This window comes from Phacochoerus africanus, chromosome 10 (assembly GCF_016906955.1).
Source record: "Phacochoerus africanus isolate WHEZ1 chromosome 10, ROS_Pafr_v1, whole genome shotgun sequence".
Lineage (NCBI taxonomy): Eukaryota > Metazoa > Chordata > Mammalia > Artiodactyla > Suidae > Phacochoerus > Phacochoerus africanus.
In genome coordinates, this window is record NC_062553.1 from 43381724 (window position 1) to 43406867 (window position 25144).

Below are 25144 nucleotides of genomic sequence, written 5' to 3' on the forward strand. Positions count from 1 at the left end.
GAGTGGCCCGAGAAATAGCAAAAAGACAAAAAAAAAAAATAAGGTGATGATTCTGGCTCAAATCTCCAAAGAAATAATATTAACAATGAATTCCCTTTATTTTCACTCCTAATATATATATATATTACATATATACATATATATATGTGTGTGTGTCCACAAAAATGCTTGGGGCATTGTACGTGCCCCCAAATTAAAAATTATATCTTATTATTATTAATAAAAAGAAACCTCAATGATTTTAATCAGCTGAGAAAGAAGATTTTAAAAGCTCATCACGGATTTCCCGTCATGGCACAGCAGAAACAAATGTGACTAGGAACCATGAGGTTGCAGGTTTGATCCCTGGCCTCACTCAGTGGGTTAAGGATCCAGCATTGCCGTGAGCTATGGTGTGGTTTATAGATGTGGCTCAGATCTGGCGTTGATGTGGCTCTAGCGTAGGCCGGCAGCAACAGCTTCAATTAGACCCCTAGCCTGGGAACATTCATGTGCCACAGGTGTAGCCCTAAAAGGACAAAAGACCAAAAAAAAATTAAAAATTAAATAAAATGAAAGCTCAACAAGAGAAAAAGAATTCTGTAACTATGTATGGTGGCAGAGGTTGACTGAATTTACTGTGCCTCATTTCATAATATATACAGGTATTGAATCTTTGTGTTATCTACCTGAAACTAACATAATGTTACAAGTAATTATGCCTTGATTTAAAAAAATTAGTAAGAATCAGTGAAGTTGTACCAGATATTGACACATATTATGTGGATTATATTTTGATATTAACTTTATTGTCCAAATTGTATTTCACTTAAAGTCATTATAAAATTAACGTGCTTCCTTTAAGTTTACACTTAAAAATATGAGGCAAAGTGTACTAGCGCTTTATAAAGATACATGAAAAACCCTCTGAAAGTAATTTTCAAATGAGTAATTTACTCTTTTTTGCTTGCTATTGCCCCATCTTAGATGCTCAGTACCTCTCACTTGGACTTCAACATAACCTCTCAGGATGTCCTTAATTCACATGTTGATTTGGCAGTAAAGAGACAAAATTCCTGAAACTTACTTTCAAATTATTCAAGAGGAAAAAATACATAAAGAAAATTGAATCTAGAAGGTGAGTAAACAGATTTTCATTATACTGTTATCTCAACTTTTCTCATGTTTAAAATTTTTACAACAAAATAAGAAAAAAAATAACTTCCTAATGAATTCAACCTATTCATCCTCTAAGTCTTTGAAAAGCCACCAGCCTTCTTTAAGCCTAATGATAAGCATGTCACTCTCTTGCTCAAAAAACTTCAAGGGCTCTCCAACTAACCTCATGGCGTTGGAGGCACTGTGCATTAATCACACTGATGAGAAACATGGAATTAATCAACCACATGAGCTCAAGTTCCAGAGTTACTACTTTTTATCTTGCAAACCTGAACATGTTTCTTAATCTCCCTGTCTCAGCTTCCATTTATATGAAATTAGGATAATAACAACATTACCTACCTCACAAAGCGTCACAGGAATTAAATGGGCAAATACATATAACACACATAAAACACTGCCTAGCACATAGTTATGCTGTATCAGTGGCAGCTTTAGGTAGGTTCGAGGTACTTCCTTTCATGTTATTATTCTTGAAAGGATTCTGTGGTCAAAAGCCTTTAGAAAGTACCTAGTTAAATCAAGTAAAGCAAGAATCTTTAGTGTAGGAATTCTCATTACAATATTAAATTTTCCAAGATCCATAATAAATCTTCAAATATGTAAGTCTCACACTCACTGCATATCATGTGACTAGTAATTTACAAATCTGACTTAGGGAACTGCTGAAATGGAACATAATATTTAAATTCCTTCATTTAATTTTGAAGGGCTTCCATGACAAGGCTCTACACACTTGTCAACCTCTCAGTCTCCTGCTTTCACTTTCTCTGCTATTCAGCCAAACTTCAATTCCTGCTACCTCCTAAAGTGCCCTTAATTTCCCCACTAGTGCTTTGCCCTCTGTCTGCAGAGATTTTTCTCCAATCTCCACCCATCAAAACCAGCTCAAGTGGTGCTGCCTTTACAAAGACCACCCAGAAGCTCCCAGGTAAATCTAACTTTCTATCCTTACTCCTTCTGAGTATTTAATTTAAAATACTATAAAATGCTATTAAAATAAATGACATTTTGTCATATGCTTGGGTTTTTAGTTTTAGTTTTCTGAAATAATTTATTGATTTTTTTCAACTATGTAAGAAAAGCTCATTCAAAATACAGAGGAAAATCTTAACCTCTAAGCTTAAACTATTCCTTAGAAACATTTTTTAATTCTTTGTGACACTAAGTAGCGGTAATATATTATGAATAGAACATAACTACTTACATACAAAATAATGCATTCTTAGAGGGTAGAGTTGAATCTTGTCAATTTTTATATCTCTCATAATATCTGAGTTCTATAAATATAGCCTATGCAACATAAATATGTGGGGAGTTATCAACTATACAAAATTTGTGCTGATAACACCTTTGATTCAGGATAGGAAAAAAAAGGAGAAAGAGTAACTTCAAAAACAATAACTATTTTGAAGATATGGCCAATATGCAGGGTAGAAAGACCTAACCTCACCCCCTCCCACAGGCACACCAAAATTGCAACTATTTACAGAGCAACTATCACTGGGATGGACCTGAAAAGTAGAAGAAAATATTTTCCTCAAGAAAAGACATAAAGAAGGAACCATAATGAGAGGGTAGGAGGAACAGAGACCCCGTTTAGTCAAGAGACACCCCAAACTCCCGGTACATGACCTACAAACAGGAAGATAGTCACAATTGCAGAGGATCTCCCAAAGGAGGGATGGGTCCCAGCTCCACATCAGGATCACAGCCCAGGGGATATGCACCAGAAAGACAAGCCCCCAGAACATCTGGCTTTGAAGGCCAGTGGGGCTTCATATGGGAGAGATGGAGGAAGGGCTGTGGGAAGCAAAGACTCTAAAGGGCACACTCAAAATCTCACACACTCCAAGTCCCAGTGCAGAGGTATTAATTAGAAAATACCCTGGGTCATACTCACTTTTTGACATTGAAGAGCCTCCTGGAAAGTCTGGAGGCAACTAGGACTCCCCTCCAGTGAGAAAGACACTTATGGCAGCCATTTGGGGGAGCTTATTCTACCATGAGGTCATTTGTGCTAGCAAGCATCAGTTTGGTGTCCTTAAACAGAGGTTTACCAATGCACAACTAAGTCAGCACCAGTCCTGGGATACCCTGAGCCAACCTGCTAGACTCTCAGGGACCCAGACTGATGTACCAATGGGCCAACACCAGCCCCAGGGCCCCTGACTCCTGCTCCAGATCACAGCCCCAAGTGCTAGTGGGCAAGCAGCCAATCAGGCCAAGAGCCAGCTCCACCACTATCACTCTCACCATAATCCCACCATAACAAAAGATCCCCTGAAGCTCACAACCCCTTGAGCATATATCTCTGGTGGCAAGAGGGGACAGTGCTTCTGGGCCCCATAAGCCATCTTCTACATAAGACCACTTCTACAACATCAGGATATTTACACAACCTATCTAATATATAGGAATAAATACAGAGAATTTAGCAAAATGGGGAGACAAAGAAATATGTTCTAAATGAAGGATCTAAACAAAACCTTACAGGAAAAACTTAGCAACATGGAGATAAACAATCTACCCAATAAAGAGTTCAAGATAATGATCATAAAGATGTTCAATAAACTCAGGAGAAGAATGGAGGAACACAGAGGGAATTTCAACAAAGAATTGGAAAAACAAAGAATCAGAGTTGAAGAATATATTAACTGAAATTTTTTAAAAATGGGAAGAAATCGAACTATATTAGATGATATAGAGAAATGAATCAATAAAGTAGAATACAGTGAAGTGAAAAATTACCCAAGCTAAAAAGAAATAAGAAAAAAAATCTTAAATATGAGAATAGTTCAAGAGACCTATGGAACAACATCACAACACTAATAGTTACATTACAGGGGTCCCAAAAGGAAGTGAGAGAGAAAAAAGGGGGGATATAAAAAAAATCTGGAAATGGAAAGAGCCACACAGGTCCAAGAAATGCAGAGTTGCCCAAATAATAAACCCACAGAGTTGCACATCAAGACACATTATAATAAAATGGCAAAAAGTAATATTAAAGAGAAAATCTTAAAGACATTAAGAGAAAATCAACTAGCTACATGCAGAAGAACTCCCATTAAATGTGTCAACTGACTTTAAAAAAAAATTGCAAGCTGGGGGGATGACACAATATACTCCATATGATAAAAGAAAAAAAACCTGCAACTAAGAACACTCTACCCAGCAAAGCATTATTCAGATTTGAAGGATAAATAAACATTTCACAGGCAAGCAAAAGCTCAAAGTTCAGCCCCATGATACCAGCTCTGCAAAAAATGTTAAAGGGACTTATTTGAGCAGGAAAGATCACAACTAGCAATATGAAAATTATGAAAGGAAAAAAATCTCATTGGTAAAGGCAAACATACAGTAAAGGTAGTATACCAACCACTTATAAAACTAATAGGAAGATTAAAAGGCAAAAGTAATAAAATCATGCATATCCACAGTAAGCAGTTAATGGATATACAAAACAAAAAGATATAAAATATGAGGTAAAAATCATTCAATAATGAGGGGGGGGGAATGTGAGCTAGTTAGATGTGCTCGAGCTTAAGAAATTATCAACTTAAAATTAACATATTATAATATGATATATATTATATATGCTTTGTGGTAACAACAAACTAAAAATTTATAATATATACACATAGAAAAAAAAATGAAAGGATTCGTAACATAACATTAAAGATGGACATTGAATCGCAAGAGAAGAGAACAAAAGAAGAAAAAAGAAAAGAAGGAGTTCCCATCATGGCGCAGTGGTTAATGAATCTGACTAGGAACCATGAGGTCGTGAGCTGTGGTGTAGGTTGCAGATGAAACTCGGATCCTGTGTATCTGTGGCTCTGGTGTAGGCCAACGGCTACAGCTCCGATTAGACCCCTAGCCTGGGAACCTCCATATGCCATGGGAGCAGCACTAGAAAAGGCAAAAAGATGAAGGAAGGAAGGAAGGAAGGAAGGAAGGAAGGAAGGAAGGAAGGAAGGAAGGAAGGAAGGAAGGAAAGAAAGAAAGAAAGAAAGAAAAGAAAGAAAGAAGAAAGAGAAAAGAAGAAGAAAGGAAAGAAAGAAAGAAAGAAAGAAAGAAAGAAAGAAAGAAAGAAAGAAAGAAAGAAAGAAAGAAAGAAAGAAAGAAAGAAAGAAAAGAAAAGAAAAGAAGAACTTTAAAAATCCAGAAAATAATTAACAAAATGGCAGTAAGTATACACCCATCAATAATTACTTTAAATGTAAACTAATTAATTCTCCATTCAAAAGACATATCATGGCTGAACGGATTTCAAAAAAAAAAAAGACACTTCTATAGGTTGCATATGAGAAACTCTCTTCAAATCTAAAGACATTTAGACTGACAGTGAAGGAGAGAAAAGAGGCATCCCATACAAGTGGAAGTGAAAAAAAAAATCTGTTGTTATAATCTTTTCAGACAAAATAAACTTTAATGCAAAGACTATAACAAGGAGTTCCCATCATGGCACAATGGTTAACAAATCCGACTAGGAACCATGAGGTTGGAGGTTCGATCCCTGGCCTTGCTCAGTGGGTTAAGTATCCGGTGTTGCCATGAGCTGTGGTGTAGGTCGCAGACATGGCTCGGATCCTGTGTTGCTGTGGCTCTGGTGTAGGCCGGCGGCTACAGCTCCAATTCAACCCCTAGCCTGGGAAACTCCATATGCCATGGGAGCAGCCCAAGAAATGGCAAAAAAAAGACTGTAACAAGAAAAAAAGGATATTACATAGTAATAGAGTATTCAATCCAACAAGAAGATAATAACAATTATAAATATATATTCACTTGGCAATAGGAGTACCTAAATCTATAATGAACATAAAGGGAGAAATTGACACTAACACAACAGTAGGAAACTTTACACTCTCCCCCCACATCAATTGACAGATCCTCCACAAAAAGTCAATAAAGAAACACCAGGCTTAAACAACACATTAGACTAGATAGCCATAATATATATAGAGAACATTCCTTCAAAAAGCAACAGAATACACATAATTTTCAAGTGCACATAGAATATTCTCCAGGGTAGATGACATGCTAGGCCACAAAGTAAGACTCACTAAATTTAAGAAGATTGAAATCACATCTCTCATTTTTCCAACCACAAGGTATAAGACCATAAATTAACCATAAGAAAAAATTACAAAAAAAAAAAACACAAGCATATGAAGGCCAAAAAATATGTTACTGAACAACTAAATGGTCACTGAAAAAAATGAAGGAAGAAATCAAAAAAAATGTCTGGAGAAAAATTTAAATGGAAGCACAATAATCCAAAATCTATGGGATGCAGGAAAAGTAGTTCTAATAGGAAGTTTATGGTAATACAAGCTTACCTCAGGAAAGAATAAAAATCTCAAATAAACAATCTAATCTTATACCTAAAAGAATTAGGACAAGCAAGATGCAAAGTTAGTATAAGAAAAGAAAGGATAAATATAAGAACAGAAACAAAAGCAATAGAGACTGAATAAAATAATAGAAAAGATCAACTAAGAACTTTTTCTTTGAAAAGATAAATAAAATTGGTAAACTTTCAGCCATATTCATCAAAAAGGGAGAGAGAGAGAATGGGTCTAAATAAATAAAATCAGAAATAAAGGAAAAAGAAAAGTTACAATTGACACCACAGAAATACAAAGGACCATAGAGGTTAATATTAATAATAGGAGCTATTTATATAACAGCAAAATGGACAACCTGGAAGAAATGAATAAATTTCCAGAAATGTACAATCTCCTATGATTGAGTCAGGAAGAAATACAAAATAGGAACAGGACAATGATCAGCAAAAAAAAAAAAAAAAATAGATTGAGTTCAAAACTCCCAACAAACAAAAGTCCAGGACCAAAGTCTTCGTAGGTGAATTCTACAAAATATTTAAAGAAGAGTTAAAGAGTTGGGCCTCTAAAATTATTCCCAAAAAGTTAAAGAATGCTTCTAAAAGCATTCTATGACAAGACCAGTTGAAGACACTACAAATAGAAAGAAAGAAAGAAAGAACCCAAGAAAGAATAAGAAAAGAAAGAAGAAAGATAAGATAGAAAGAAGAAGAAAGAAAGAAAGAAGAAGAAGGAAGGAAGAAGAAGGAAGGAAGAGGAAGGAAGGAAGGAAGGAAGGAAGGAAGGAAGGAAGGAAGGAAGGAAGGAAGGAAAGAAAGAAAGAAAGGGAAAGAAAAAGAAAAGAAAATTATATGTAATTTTACTGATGAATAGAGATGCAAAAATCCTCAACAAAATATTAGTAAACTGAATTTAACAATACATTTAAAGGATTACAACCATGATTAAGTAGGATTTATCCTAAGGATGCCAGAATGGTTCAATAACTGCAAATCAATCAATGTGATACACCATGTAAATAATTTAAAGAATAGCAATCACATAATCATCTCAAAAGATAAAGAAAAAGCTGTTGACAAAACCCAACATCCATTTTTTTTTTGTCTTTTTGCTATTTCTTGGGCCGCTCCCACGGCATATGGAGGTTCCCAGGCTAGGGGTCGAATCGGAGCTGTGGCCACTGGCCTGCGCCAGAGCCACAGCAACGCAGGATCCGAGCCGTGTCTGCAACCTACACCACAGCTCACGGCAATGCCGGGTCGTTAACCCACTGAGCAAGTGCAGGGATCGAACCCGCAACCTCATGGTTCCTAGTCGGATTCATTAACCACTGCGCCACAACGGGAACTCCCATTTATTTTTTTTTTTATTTTATTTTCCCACTGTACAACAAGGGGATCAAGTTATCCTTACATGTATACATTTTTTTCCCCACCCTTTGTTCTGTTGCAACGTGAGTACCTAGACATAGTTCTCAATGCTACTCAGCAGGATCTCCTTGTAAATTTATTCTAAGTTGTATCTGATAACCCCAAGCTCCCGATTCCTCCCACTCCCTCCCTCTCCCATCAGGCAGCCACAAGTCTATTTTCCAAGTCCATGATTTTCTTTTCTAAGGAGATGTTCATTTGTGCTGGATATTAGATTCCAGTTATAAGTGATATCATATGGTGTTTGTCTTTGTCTTTCTGGCTCATTTCACTCAGGATGAGATTCTCTAGTTCCATCCATGTTGCTATAAATGGCATTATGTCATTCTCTTTTATGGCTTAGTATTCCATTGTGTATACATACACCACATCTTCCGAATCCAATCATATGTTGATGGACATTTGGGTTGTTTCCATGTCTTGGCTATTGTGAATAGTGCTGCAATGAACATGCAGGTGCATGTGTCTCTTTTAAGTAGAGTTTTGTCCAGATAGATGCCCAAGAGTGGGATTGCGGGGTCATGTGGAAGTTCTATGTATAGATTTCTAAGGTATCTCCAAACTGTTCTCCATAGTGGCTGTACCAGTTTACATTCCCGCCAGCAGTGCAGGAGGGTTCCCTTTTCCCCACAACCCCTCCAACACTAGTTATTAGTGAACTTACTAATGATGGCCATTCTGACTGGTGTGAGGTGGTATCTCATGGTAGTTTTGATTAGCATTTCTCTTATAATCAGTGATGTTGAGCATTTTCTCATGTGTTTGCTGGCCATCTGTATATCTTCCTTGGAGAACAGTCTATTCAGGTCTTTTGCCCATTTTTCCATTGGGTGATTGGCTTTTTCGCTGTTGGGTTGTATAAGTTGCTTATATATTCTAGAGATTAAGCCCTTGTCGGTTGCATCATTTGAAACTATTTTCTCCCATTCTGTAAGTTGTCTTTTTGTTTTCTTTTGGGTTTCCTTTGCTGGGCAAAAGCTTTTCAGTTTGATGAGGTCCCATGGGTTTATTTTTGCTCTAATTTCTATTGCTTTGGGAGACTGACCTGAGAAAATATTCATGATGTTGATGTCAGAGAGTGTTTTGCCTATGTTTTCTTCTAGGAGTTTGATGGTGTCCTGTCTTATATTTAAGTCTTTCAGCCATTTTGAGTTTATTTGTGTGCATGGTGTGAGTGTGTGTTCTAATTTCATTGCTTTGCACCAACATCGATTTATGATAAAAACTCAAGACAGTGGGTGTAACAAGAACATACCTCAACATAATAAAAGCCATATATGAAAAATACTTAGTAAACATTATAATAAGCAGTGAAAACTGAAAGTATTTCCTATAGATCAGAAACTAGATGAGTATTATCCCTCTCTTGATTTTTATTCAACATGGTATTGGGAGTCCTAGCCACAGTAATCATACACAAAGAAGAATAAAAGTAATCCAAATTTGAATGAAAGAAGTAAAACTGTCACTGGTTGCACAGAACACACTATATATTTTTAAAAATCCTAAAGACACCCCCATAAAACTGCTAGAAGTAATAAGTGAATTCAACGATGTTTTGGGATACAAAATTAATGTACAGAATCTGTTGCATTTCTATACACTAACAACAAAATAATAGAGAAATTAAGAAAATAATCCTATTTACAACTGCATCAAAGAGAATTAAACACCTAAGAATAAATCTAAATAAGGATTTAAAAAATGGAGTTCCCATCATGGTGCAGTGGAAATGAATCCGACTAGGAACCATGGAGGAACTAGGAGGTTGCAGGTTTGATCCCTGGCCTTGCTTAGTAGATTAAGGATCCAGCATTGCCGTAGCTGTGGTGTAGGTCACAGACATGGCTTGGATCTGGCATTGCTATGGCTGTGGCATAGGCGAGCAGCTGTAGCTCCGATTGGACCCCCTAGCCTGGGAACCTCCATATGCCACAGTTGAGGCCCTAAAAGGACAGAAGACCAAAAAAAAACAAAAAACAAAAACCAAAAAAACCCTATACTTTGAAAACTATCATACATTGATGGAAGAAATTGAAGGGGACACAAGCAAATGAAAAGACATACCATGCTCATGGACTGAAAGAATTAATACTTAATTCTAATTGATTTTAGTAATTAAAATGACCATGCTATCCATGACAATCTACAGATTCAATACAATCCATATCAAAATACCAGTGGTATTTTTCACAGAGCTACAACAAATTCTAAAATGCATAAGGAAACAAAGACCCTAAATGTTAAAACAATTTTGAGAAAGAAGAACAAAGGTGTAATTATCACACTCTGATTTCAAACTACAGTTTGAAATATGCCAATCTAGAGTGATCAAAACAGTATGGTACTAGAACAAAAACAGGTACATAGGTTCATAGAACAGAATAGAGAGACCAGAAGGAAACTTACACTTATATAGTCATATAATCTACAACAAAGGAGTCAAGAATGTACAATGGGAAAAAGACTACTTCTTCATTAAGTGGTGTTGGGAAAATGGGACAAGTACATGCAATAGAATCCAACTTAATTATTTTCTCATACAATATCCAAAAATAAACTCAAAATTGATTAAAGACTTAAACTTAAGATCTGAAACCATAAAACTCCTAAATGAAAACATAGGTAGTATGCCTTTGACATCAGTCTTAGCAACAGTTTTTTTTATCTGTCTCCTCAGACAAATGAAACAAAAACAAAAATGAATAAATGGGACTACATTAGACTGAAAAGTTTCCTCAGAATTTCTTTGGCAATTCTGGATCATTTGTAGTTCCATATACATTTTAGGATTGTTTGTTCTAGTTCTGTGAAAATTGTCATGGGTATTTTGACAGGGATCACATTAAGTAGATCTCTTTGTGTAGTATGGCCATCTTTAACAATATTAATTCTTCCATTCTAAGATGGCAAGATATATTTCCATTTCTTTGAATCATCTTCAGTTTCCTTTATCCATGTTTTGTGGTTTTCAGCATATAGATCTTTCACCTCCTTGGGTAACTTAATTCCTAGGTGATTTTAACACAATTTTAAATGGGAATTTTTACTTTCTCTTTCTGATATTTCATTGTTAAAGAGATGCAACAGATTTCTGTATATTAACCTTGTATCCTGCTACATTGCTGAATTTATTTATTAGTTCTATTAGTTTTTGTGTGATGTCTTTAGGGTTCTCTATATAGAGTATCATGTCATCTGCACATAACGACGTGTGCCTCTTCTCTTCCAATCTGTATACATTTTATGTCCTTTTCTTGTCTGATTGCTGTGTCTAGGACTTCCAATACTATGTTAAATATAAGTGCTAAGAGTAGGCATTCTTTATTTAAAAAAAAAGCAAACTAATGCATTTAGAGTGCATAAGCAATGAGATTCTGCTGTATAGCACAGGGAATTAAATCCAGTCACTGATGAGGGAACACAATGGAGGATAATGTGAGAAAAAGAATGTATATATGTATTTATGACTGGGTGACTTTGCTGTACAATAGAAATTGGCAGAATACTGTAAATCAGCTCTAATGGAAAAAATAAAAATCATAAAATAAAATTTAAAATGAGTAGGCCTCCTTGTCTTGCTCCTGAATTTAGAAGGCTTTTAACTTTTCACCATTGAATATTAAGTTGGCTGTGGGTTTGCCGTAAAAACTTTTATTATGTTGAGATATGTTCCCTCTATACACATTTGGTGAGATACTTTATCATGAATTGATGCTCAATTGTGTCAAATGCTTTTTCTGTATCTATTGAGATAGTCGTATGTTTTTTTCTTTTCTTCTTTAACATGGTATATCATATTTATTGATTTGTGTATGTTGAACCATCCTTACAACAAAGGAGGCAAGAATATACAATTGAGAAAAGACAGTCTCTTCATTAAGTGGGGTTGGGTAATCTGGACAGCTACATGTAAATCAATGAAATTAGAACATTCCCTCACGTCATATACAAAACTAACCCAAAATGGTTTAAAGATATAAATGTTAGACATGACACCTTGGGACTCCTAGAAGAGAACATACACAAAACATTCTCTAGCATAAATTATAGCAATGTTTTCTTAGATCACTCTCCTAAGGCAAAGGGAAAAAAAGCCAAAAAAAGAGACTAATCAAACTTAAAAGATTTTATACAGCAAAGGAAACCATCAATGAAACGAAAAGACGATCTACAGAATGGGAGACTATATTTGCAAACAAAGTAACCAATAAGGGGTTAATATCCAAAATACACAAACATCTCATACAGTTCAATATCAAAAAAGAAAAAACAACTAAGTCAAAAAAAATGGGCAGAAGACCTAAACGGATATTTCTCCAAAGAAGACATAGAGATGGCCAACAAGCACATTAAAAGACACTCAAAAAATCACTAATTATTAGAGAAAAGTAAATCAAAATCAAAACTACAATGAGGTGTCACTTCACACTGGCCAAAATGGCCATCACCAAAAAGTCTACAAATAATAAATACTGAAGAGGGTGTAGAAAGAAAGGTCCCTCCTACACTCCTACACTATTGGCGGGAATGTAAATTGGTATAGCCACAATGAAAAATAGTATGGAGTTTTCTTAAAAAGTATAAATACAATTACCCTATGGCCCAGAAATCTCTCTCTTGGGCAGATATCCAGAAAAGACAAAAACTCTAATCCAAAAAATTATATGAATCACAATGTTCACGGCTGCACAATATTTATAATTGCCAAAACATGGAAACAACCCAAGTGCCTATCAACAGACAATTGGTTTAAGATGCGGTGTATAATATAATGGAATATCACTCAACTGTAAAAAAGAATGAAATATTACTATTTGTAACATGGATAGACCTAGAGAAAAATCATACTAAGTGAAGAAATTCAAAGGAAGAAAAATATTACATGATATCATTTACACATAGTCTAAAATATACAAGAAATTTATATACAAAACAAAAAGAGACTCACAGACATAGAAAACAAACTTGTGGTTACCAAAGGGGAAAGGGAGGAGAGGAGGGATAAATTAGGAGAATGAGATTAATAGATACAAACTATTATACATAAATTAGATAAGCAACAGGATTTACTGTATAACACAGGGAACTATATTCAATATCTTATAACAACCTACAGGGGAAAATAATCTGAAATATGTATATTCTGAAATATATATATATGTATATACACACACATATATACACACACAACTGAATCCCCGTTCTGTACACATGGAACTAACACAATATTGTAAATCAATTATATTTCAGTTTTTAAAAAAGAACATTTTCTGCTTCTCCCTTTGGATACTACAAACCAAATGAAGACAGGAACTCTGTAAACAAACTGGACATATTAATTTCATTTTCATAATTGCCTATAGGCAAGGTGCAAGGATCAGAACTTAATCAGGAGAAAGTAGACGTCATTTGGACATAAGTTCAGGCCCTAGTTGGCATGAATTCCAGTGGGAAAGGGTAGTCATATATGCTCAGATTCTGACCATCTGAACTATGGACGCTTCTAAGTTTGATTTGTGTTGGAGCAATTTGTACAAAAAAGGAACATGTGCACAGCGACTTGGATATACTCCAAAAGGTGGCCTGTTTGGACCCCAAATGATGTAATTCTAGAAGAAGAATGTGAGCCAAGCAATATTTCCCTTTGCCCTAAAGCTGTTTCTTGGAAATATATCTGGAGAACTCACCGAGTTAACCAGTATCTACCTAGAATTTCTAATCTCACAGACAACAAGCAACTTGATATTTTATTTTAGAAATTTTATGTTAGAAACAAGATGCTCTACCAAAATTAGTACTGTACGTTCTGTAAGCGTTAAGCATTGGGAGTGCTTCTGAAACAAAGAAAAACAGCTAAATCGTGTGCAGACATCATTTTACTCCCATGTGGTAGTGACATCAGCACAGCCCACTTTAAGCCAGGCCTCGAATGGCTTGGAGATGTGGCTTTCAGCTAGTCGCAGAAGGGAGCTAAAAGCATTTGTAGAAAAAAATAAAAGTTCAATGGACCTATATCATTTGGATGACAAGCTGATCTTAAAGGCAGTGAATGGGGTCCTACTAGCATTGTTCAGTGCTATTGTGGTATTCCGAGGCTGGACTGTGTTAAGCGAAGCAGAGAAGGAAGGATCTGCCTCAGCTTCCCCAGGCATTTTTGGGCTAACCATGTCTTAGAAACATGGCTGTGTTTGGAAATCTAGGTAGATATGAAAGAGTTGTCCAGGTTTCAAATTGTTTACAGAAGCAAATTTGAACACATAATTACTGTGCTTTCTGCCAAAAAGGCGGTGGGGGGTGGGGGAGCGTACTTGCTTGTATTATTATTTGAAATAACAGGTATGGTCTCATGGGATTTTCTCCTTCGTATGCCTCAATGGTGAATTGCTATGTTAAAGCCCTCAATTTTGAGCCCTCAGATGCGATCTGCTGAAACAGATTGTATAGTAAGAGAAAGCTGAAATAGTGGTTTGAATGACTTGAAAGATGACAACTTCTTTCAAATCATGGATCTACTGCTTACTAGGTTTGTACCTTTAGTTAAAACTCCAAGCCTCAGTTTTCTGATCTATCAAATAGAATAAATTCTATCTACCACACAGGATGATAAAGGTAAAATTAGATAATATATGCTTTACTTGTAGAAAGTACTCAATAAATGTCTGCTATTATTTTTCAGTCTTTCTATTTGAGAGTCTAGGTAAAACAACGTAAAATGGTAATTAGGTATTTATTTATCCAATATGGTCTACTTTTCTCAACCAGAAACATATCTGACTGCTTCTGTATTCTTTATCTTAAAAATGAATTCCATGGAGATTCACAGCATTAAAAAGTGATTACCTACTAATTTTGAATCCAAGCACTGTGAGTAATTTACCATATTCTTATCTTATCTTCATGGCAAAACCAGCTTTATGCCTGATTGACTAAGGCAGAAACTAAAGCACAAAACGCTTAAACAACATGCCTAAAATTACGCAGCTCATAAGTGCCAGCCCCGGAACTCAGCTCCAAGCTGTCTGACTCAAGGGCCCACACTCTCAGCAATTATTGCTTCCCTGACTACCTATTATGGCAGCATACATGAATATCCCAGAATGCTTTTGTCCCCAGTGAGAGAGAAAACTGTGCTATCCCTGCTTGGTAACAACTGCCCTCAGACCTTTACTGCTACCACACATACCTGTCACAAAGTCATTTTCAGTAATAAAGATCACACCTCATTTTTATATGAGATTCTTTGGGAACCATTAAGAAATATTCCACCTACTTTAATATTGCATCAAGAGTTCATATATTAAAGGAATGCTGCCTTTTCACCCCAAGAATCTCTTCTGGTATTTAATTAAAAAAAAAAAAAACTCCATCTCTAGGCTGCTGTTCATTTTTCACTGTATCGGTGGGCTGGTAGATTAGTGATCCCATTGAGTGGAGAGAATTCTTCCTACGACTCTCTATTCAGCTAACGTCTCCATTCTTCAGATCCCTCCCTCACATACCCCTGACTAAGGCACTCACTCATCCAGCTTGTAGCTTTCAATATCAAATGGTAATGATGTCAATTCCTAAATTGATACCTCCAACATAGCCAAGTGAAACAAGACATTGATCTCTGGATGACATAACAAACACTTTATTCTTGACATGTCCTAAACTGAATTCCTGGTACTCACCCCAAAATCTGCTCCACTCTCAGTCTTCCTCATTGTAATTAATTTGGTCTTCAGTTGGTTTGGCCAAATGTCTTTCAGTCATCTATGCCTCCTCACTTTTATCTCTAAAAAAAAATTCCATCCAATCCATCAGGAAATCCTGTTGGCTCTGTCTTCAAAATCCAGCCTGAATTTTATCACTTCCCCATACCATCCAAGTCCAAGCTTCTGCAATCTTCTCCTGGATTTGTTGGTCTTCTACCTTCCCTCTTTGACCCCCTGAAATATTTTATCTCAACATCCAACATGATATATATATATATCTATATATAGATATATATATAGATAGATATAGATAGATAGATAGATAGATAGATAGATAGATAGATAGATAGATAGATAGATAGATAGATATCCTTTTGGTCTTTTTGCCTTTTCTAGGGCCGCTTCCTGCGGCATATGGAGGTTCCCAGGCTAGGAGTCTAATCGGAGCTGTAGTCACCAGCTTACACCAGAGCCACAGCAACGTGGGATCCGAGCCACGTCTGCAACCTACACCACAGCTCATGGCAATGCCAGATCCTTAACCCACTGAGCAAGGCCAGGGATCGAACCCGAAACCTCATGGTTCCTAGTCAGATTCATTAACCACTGCACCACGACAGGAACTCCCAAAATGATATTTTTATCTCAACATCCAACATGATCCTCTTATAAGCAAGGTAATGTCTTGTCTCTGCTCAGACACTCATGGCTCCATATTTCAGTCCAAGCTGACATTTCAATGTCCTACAAGGCCCTGCACGGTCTGCCTCTCACTACCTCTCTGAAAGTTCCCTAAGTCCCTATTCCTCCAGCCATGTTGGCCTCTATGCAACTCTTGAACTCACCAACTCCTGCCCCATGGTTTTGCACTTGCTCCTCCCTGCAGACAGCTCTTTCCTTCATTTCTTTCAAGTTTTCAGGCATATGCTACTCTCTCAACAAGGCACTCTGTGACTGCACTACTGAAAATCACAAATTCCTCCTCAATGCTGCTTTTCTCCCTTCACTGCTTTATATTTCTCCATAGTACTTACCTTCCAATATAATATTACACTAATATGCTAGCTACTTTGCTTGTTGAATGTGTTCCTAAATAAAACAAAACAAACAAAACCCCCAAAAATTTCATATGGACATCTTTCTTCAAAGGCTTGCTTGCATCTGGGACGTATCAAATATTCTTCAGGGAATAAGAATATTATAAGATTATTTCAGTGTATTCCAAACAGAAAAACCAATTTACAAGCCTGAACTTCAATGTGAATGAAGGCTTAAAAAAGTTAAGACAATTTTTCACTCTTGAGAGTAATCTGGTTTTGCAAATTTATTTTACAATTAGGTGTATTTTTTTTTAACTCCTAGTACACAATTACCCCTCTCGAGATACTCTTTTTACACTGTCCTAACAGACATTAAACTTCCTTTGGAGTTGGGAAAATAGGGTTTCCTAGCTTTTTTGGTTGGTGTTATATTGCCACCTAGTGACCACAAACTGTAAAACTGGAGCACGACTAATAGGTGAGTAACACCTGCCAGAGGCAAAATCTCCATGTAGCTGCTACAGCTTGTCAAATCCCTTTGCTGTGGAAGCCCTTCCAGACAATCCACTGTGTCAGAGTCCCTTCCTGACCGATGCTTGCCCCTGACAAGTCCAAGCATGAAAAATTATTTCTATATTTGTTGCTTTCCCTTTACCAAATAGGTAAGTTTTATGTGTTTTATAAATCATTTTAATTGTACACATGAAGGAAACACCCTACTTAGGGGATATAACTCATTAATGTCTCTTCTGGCTTCATGATAATCAGAATGCTTTGTTGAGGATCTGAGAGTCTCCTCTCCACTTTAAAACAGAGAAACTGTTGAAACCTATATAGCAAATGTTACACAGCAGCCTCTTTCCATTCATATCCATATGTACATGAATATTTCTGCATATTTTCTGGCATAAGCTATACTCATAAATGCTCATGCTATGTAAATTAATCTGTCTTCTAATAAATTTATATTTTTGCATTCAAAGTACATTTAAGTCCCTGAAAATCACTAGTTTTTGTGGATGATTAAAAATAAGTCTTCAAGCTTACAGTACACTATAGCACACCCTACCAGACCACAACATTTATAGAAGGCTACTTTTCTGCCTAATAAGTCCGAACTGCTAGTTTATTTACTTTTCATTTCTCGCCACGCTTATTTTGATTAATAAATACAAGTAATAATAATTTGTAAAAAAATAAATACTTTGATTGGTTTTATCTTTTTCTCAACAATTTCCACATTCATTTCTAAAAAGATCATAGAAAAATATGCTACAGAAATTGGAATACATTTACGTATTTGCTTCCATGTAAACAAAAAGGGAGTGGGCACTTGTATGATCATCTTCTCTGAGTAACTTATGGTGTAGATATATCTAGAGAATAAATAAGTCTCCAGGAGCCCCTTCCAGAAAGATGGGAGCAGGTATATGAGATGAAACAAAAATGGAAGTACAGGTCTTGTAATCTAGAAACCCACTGCCATTGGAAAAGCAAGGACTCTCTTATTGTTATTTGAGGGAATTAAATTGTTTCTCATGGAAATGTCATTGTAGTTACAGATACTGTATGCTGTCTAGTCTACTCAGGCTGCTACAGCAAAATACCGTAGATGGGGTGGCTGTTTATAAACAACACACATTTATTCCTCATGGTTCTGGAGAATGGAAGTTGAAGATCAAGACACCAGCAAGTTCAGTGTCTGGTGAGAATCCACTTTCCTGTTCATAGATGGCAGTTTTCTAGCTGTGTCCTCACATAGAAGAAGGGGCAAGAGAGGTCTCTGTGGTCTCTTTTATAAGGGCACCAATCCATTCATGAGGGCTCCATCCTCATGACTTCATCCCCCAACCAAGGACCCCACCTCCAAATACCATTACAGTGGGCATTGGGATTTAACATATGAATATTTGGGAACACAAACATTCAGTCTGTAGCTCAGGTGAACAATATATGTTATAAGAAGGGACAGTGAGTGAGGTAAAGTATTTATATAAACTCCGTAAGTAGAGACTGAGCCCTCTCTACCTAAAGAAATATCTCATTAGTAAATAATAAGTAATTAATTGATTTTATTTTGCCTATCTTGGTAGCAAAATTTAAAAATAAAGCTTAGAAAAATATCTAAACCAGAAGCATTTAATAAATAATAGTTGACTTACTGCATGAGGGTGTATTACATGTCTGAGCTGTTGGAAACAAAGTTACAACCAGCAGCTATTGTTGTGGATAATAGAACAGATGTATAGGTACATGACAGTGTAAAGAACCACTGGTCATTTCAGCCATATCTGTTATTGCTGTACTATTGCTGCTCCTCCTATTATCTGTACTGTTATGACTACTATTATTAATTAACACCAATAATAACAATAGTAGACCTTATAAGTACTTATGATGTGCCAGGTACTGGGCTAAGTACTTGACACGTGTTCAATCATGTAATGCTCACAAGGACTCCATGAAGGTAGTGAGCTAACGTAAGCTGATATCATTGAATAAGTTTCATAGACTCACAGAACTTACCTAATGTCAAGTTTCACTAATAATTTCAAAGACATATGCACTCAAGGGCACAAGCAAAGAGGGAGCAATCTGGATGTCTCAAATGTCCAAGTCTTTCCTTTTCATAGTGGTACATACTTTGCGGCCCAGAGCAAAGGTGAGCTCTCTAATGAGGTTTACAGGCCACCTCACACACAGAAAGGCGCATGTAAGCTATAAAACATGTCCATTTTAATCCAGAGTTTTGTGCTTATGTGATATTGTTCAGAGAGCCATGCCTCATAAATACAGATTGCAGATCCCACAAGAAGCCTTAAAGCAGAGACATTTTCCTCAAAGCATACCAGAGATAAAGGTTCTTCCTTTTAGCAAGTATCACTAATCTATTTGCCTGGAGGCCATGTGTATAAAGAAATTGGACTCAGTGATCTGTCTTTTCTTGAATCCCCTGGGAGTGTGTCCCTTTTAATCAAGAGTAGAAATGAATCATATGCCAGCTGTTCTGTCTCTGCAGGCAGCAAATTTGTATTTTATGTATCAGGTTTAGAAAAGTAAAAGCAGAATAAATATCCAGAAATGATACTGTGATTTCTAACCACCTCACTATTGCCTTCAATAGATAATATGTTCCATGCACTTCAGTTAATCCAATATTTCTTGAGAAACTGTTACGCTAGATTTTGTCAATAAAGAAATAAATGGAGGGGCACAGTCTTTAAGGCATTAGCCTCCTGTGGCCCCATTTGCATGGCAAAGCAATAAAGCTCTCTTTCTCCTTTATCCGCCCCCCCAAAAAAGAAATAGGGCATGGTCTCTGCAATCAAGCTTAGACTGAGAAATAAGAATTTAAAGAAAAATTTAATAAAGTGTGATACATTCAATGAGAGAATCACAAGTTTGTGAGATTACAAAAATGTGTAATTCAGGAAATTAAGAGGAGAGCAGGGCTTGCGTCACAGAATATCATGGCTGTGGACATTCATGCAACACACAGCCTAAATACACAAGTCTAAGAGAGAGGAAAAAACCATTAAATGTAAGTGTTTCTGTTTGCCTTTCATAGAGAACCCTCTTGACATTAACTGCAAGGCTAAATTGGACTGCAGCTTACTTGAAAGCCAAGGGTAGGCACCACAGTGAAGCCCAAAGCAGTAAAAATCGAATAAACACAGCTGCATTGAAAGGGAACCCTGAAAGTTTTTACAACACAATCATTTTGCTTTTTAAAAGTATGGTCCCTCTTTCCTTATCATTTGCAGCCCATATTCTGTTAAGTGAAATAAGAAAAAAAAATGAATACAACTTAAAATATGATGAAGACAATTACTTTGAAAATTTTGCCTATGAATTTATACCATGTTCAGATTAATGGACTCCCTTGAATAAAATAACTTATAGAGGCCAAGATGAGTTGTGAAGAGATCTCTATTTTATAAACAGGCACAAGGGAATCAATATTTACTATTTCTTCAGACTGATACAGCCTTATTTCTCACAGAAAGAATAATGTTATGGTTCTTATAAAAGTTATACATACTGAGATGTACCTGAAAAGATACACAAAGTGATTTCATCTTTCACAAGTGTGTGACCTAGAAGTGTTATCCAGGCTGTAGAAGCAAGTGCCTAAAAGGAAAGACAGAGAACGTACCTCAACATAATTAATGCAAAAAAAAGAAAATTATATCCCACAGGAGATGAAGCACAGACCAGAAGTCAAAATTTTAAGAGGTCAGTTCAAAAATTTTAAGTGACCTTAAAAATCTTAACCTTGGACACCTCAGAAATACACAGGTGTGAATTTGCCTACATCAAATGAGTTGAGCATGTGGTAAAGCAGTTTCTTTATGTCATCCTATGCCTGAAGAACTGCCATTGCCCTTCTAAGAAGTACATAAGAATGTGCTTCCTCATGCACCTTACCACCTTGAAATGACTAAGCACTGTACTTAGGAAATCTGATTTCAAAACTAAAAAAGAGTAAATCAAGTATTTTTCATTTTAAATTAACCTAAATGTGTATAATATGTACTCTAACTTTCATATCTATGAATGAAAAATAATGCAGTCGACTCTTAACCTTGAATAATTTTCACCCTTTTAAATTGAAAATTTGGTTAAGATTCCTTTTCTCATCTACAAGGCAGCATGGGAAAAAATTAGGAAATACCCAAACTGTATGAACTAAAGACAAAGCAGGATATAAGTAATATATAGGGAGAATCTACCAGTCAGGAGAAGATTTGGAAGACTTGGCTTTTCCAGGAGTTCAAAGTCAGCTCCCAAATCTTGTGTTGATTTCATAGAACTCTTGGGATGGTGGGCCCAAATTTCTGGAAAAAGCAACAATTTGAAATTACAAAGCATCTTTATTATCACTGGCATAGGCTGTCAGCCAATGAAGGCAGAGCAGGAAGCCATCTGCCCCGGAGCCTTGGCTGTCAGCAGGCAGAGACCACTTATTGCTGTTAGGGAAAGAATACAGATAAGAAGTCCACATCCAGATTTCCACACTGTGGAGAAAACAGAAAACTCACCAGTCCCCTAGACCCTGACCAAGTAGGAGGACATCTGCTACTGGAGAGGACCAGGAATTTCCAAACAGTCCTATCCCTGAGATTCAAGCACATATGCCACTCTAAGATGGAGGCTGGAGCAGAAAAACCAGGAAAATTTCTCACAATGACAAGTCTTACAGCAAACACCAAAGAATAGTCATCTACCATTAGCAGAGGGCATAGACCTGATCCATGGCACTGTCATGCAAGAGCAGCTGAAATATGAGGGTGGGACAAACACTCTTAGAGAAAGTCTCGTGCTCCATGCCTTGTCCTAATCACAGGGCAGCAACAGTAACCTGCTAAGGAATTTAAAGACTTTGAGTCACTAAAGCACCAATAAAGCCCACACCCAGCTCAGCTACAATCTAGATTGCCTTCTTCCCCCTACATATCAATAGCTTTATAAAAGAAGACACATAGAAATATCTTTCATAAGGTCTCTGTCGTGGAGGTCCTTCCCTTGCTTCCTTCACTCTGGGTTCAGGGACTTCAGTTCAACTCCCACGGCAAACACCCCACAACAGTAAGTCATCACTGTGCAAAAAACTGACAACAGACTCGCAGTGCGTCTGACTGCTTTTGGAATCTCCCTTCTCTTCCCCTTTCTCAGCTTCCTTCACACCATCCTGTATGCAAGAACCCTCAGTAGTAGAAATGGGATTAATACGGCAGAACAGAAGAACTGGAGATGGCCTCTCTCATGAAAAAAAAAAAAATTACAACCAACTGCTGAACAATCCTCAACAAAATAGACTGGAAATTGTCAAAAAAGATATCCTACACCAAAAGACGAAAAGGACCAAATCAACATGGTAGGAAGGGCAATTATATGATATAAGCAATCCCATAACCACTGGGTGGGTGGCCCACAGACTGAAAAGTAACTATATCGCCGAGGCTCACCCACAGGAGCGAGAGTTCCAAGCCCCACGTCAGGTTCCCATGCCTGAGCATCTGACATTAGGAGGAGCGCCCAGAGCATTTGGTATTGACAGCCAGTGGGGCTTGTGCACTTGAACTCCATGGGAAAGGGGGAAACAGAGACTCAGTTCTTGAAAGGTGCACACAGGTTTTCATGTGCACTGGGTCCCAGGGCAAAGCAGAGACTCCATAGGAATCTGGGTCAGACATGCCTGCAGTTCTTGGAGGATTTCCTAGGAAAACAGGGGGTGACTGTGGCTCATTGTGGGGGAAGGACACTGGAGACCAAGTTCTTGGGAATAATCATCAGTGTGAACTCCTCTAGATGTGGCCATTTTGGAAAAAAACTGGACCCACCCATCAGGGCTGAGAAGCCCCAGGCAAAATAACAAACTGGGTGAGAACACAGCCCCACCCATCACCAAACAGGTTGCCTAAAGACACCCCCTCCAGGCACACAACCATCTCAAAACACACCCAGAGACAAAGCCCCACCCACCAGAGATATAAGAACCAGCTCCATCTACCAGTGGGCAGGCACTGGTCCCTCCCATCAGGAAGCCTGCAGCAGGCCCCCATACTAACTTCAATAGCAAGGAGTGGGGAAGACACCAGAAGCAAGAGAGGCTACAACACTATTGCCTACAATAAGGAGACCACACTAAAAATCCATACAAAATGAGCAAGCAGAGAAATAGACTCAGATAAAGTAACAACAAAAAAAAAAAACTCCAGATAAAGCAGCTGAGATAACCTCCATGAAAAAGATTTTAGATTAATGATAGTAAAGATGATTTAAGATCTTGGAAATAAACTGGAGGCAAAGATTGAAAAAATACAAGAAATATTGAACAGAGAAATAGAAGATTTAAAGATCAAGTAAGCAGGGATGTAAAATACAATGACTGAACACTCCCAAACTCATTCTATGAGGTCGTTATCACACTGATACCAAAACCAAAAATACCACAAAAAAAAAGAAAAATACAGGCCAATATCACTCATGAACGTAGATGCATAAATCCTCAACAAAATACTAGCAAACTGAATCCAGCAATACATTAAAAGGATCATATACCGTGATCAAGTGGGATTTAGCCAAGGGGTGCAAGGATTTTTCAACATCCACAAATCAGTGTGATCCACCACATTAAAAAACTGAAGAATAAATACCATATGATTCTCTCAATGCAGAAAAAGCTTTTAACAAAATCCAACACCCATTTTTTTATTAAAAAAAAAAAAACCTCAAGAAAGTGGCCATAGAGGGAATCTATCTCAACGTAATATAAGTCATATGTGACAAATCCACAGCTAACATCATTATCAATGGTAAAAAGCTGAAAGAATTCCCACTAAGAAAAAGACAAGGATGTCTGCTCTCACCACTACTAGTCAACATAATTTTGGAAGTCCTAGCCACAACAATCAGAGAAGAAAAAGGAATAAAAGGAATCCAAATTGGAAAAGAAGGAGTAAAACTATCATTGTTTGCAGTTGACGTGATACTATACCTTTAAAAAATCCTGAAGATACTACTACAAAACTGAGCTCATCAATGAATTTGGTAAAGTTTCAGGATACAAAACTAATACACAGAAATTGACTGCCTTTCTATATACTAACTATGACAGATCAGAAACAGAAATTAGGGGGAGTTCCCATTGTGGCTCAGCAGTAATGAATCTGACTAGTCTATGAGGATGTGGGTTTGATCCCTGGCCTCACTCAGTGGTTTGAGCATCCAGTGTTTCTATGAGCTATAGTGTAGGTCACAGACACGGCTTGGATCCTGTGTTGCTGTGGCTGTTGTGTAGGCCAGCAGCTACAGTTCCAATTCAACTCCTAGCCAGGGAATCTCCATATGCCTCAGGTGCAGCCCTAAAAAGACAGACAGACAGACAGAAAGAAAGAGGGAGGGAGGGAGGAATGAAGGAGGGTAGGAAGGAAGGAAGAAAGGAAGAAAGAAAATAGGGAAACAATTCCATTTACCATCTCATCCAAAAGAATAAAATACCTAGGAATAAACCTAATCTAAAGAGACAAACGACCTGTACTCTGAAAACTATGACACTGATGAAAGAAATCAAAGATGATACAAATAGATGGAAAGACATACCATGCTCTTGGATTGGAAGAGTCAATATTGTCAAAATGACTGTAACCCCCAAGACAATCTATAGATTCAATGCAATCCCTATCAAATTACCAATGATTGGTTAATAGAACTAGAACAACATATTTTAAAGTTTGTTTGGAAGCACAAAAGACCCAGAATAGCCAAAGCCATCCTGAGGAAGAAAAATGGAGCTCAAGGAATCAGGTTCCCTGACTTCACTCTATACTGCACTACAGTCACCAAAACAGTGTGGTACTGACACAAAAACAGAAGTATAGATCTGTGGAACGAGATAGAAAGCCCAGAAATAAACCGACCCAGCTATAGTCAACTAATACATGACAAAGAGGCAAGAAAATACA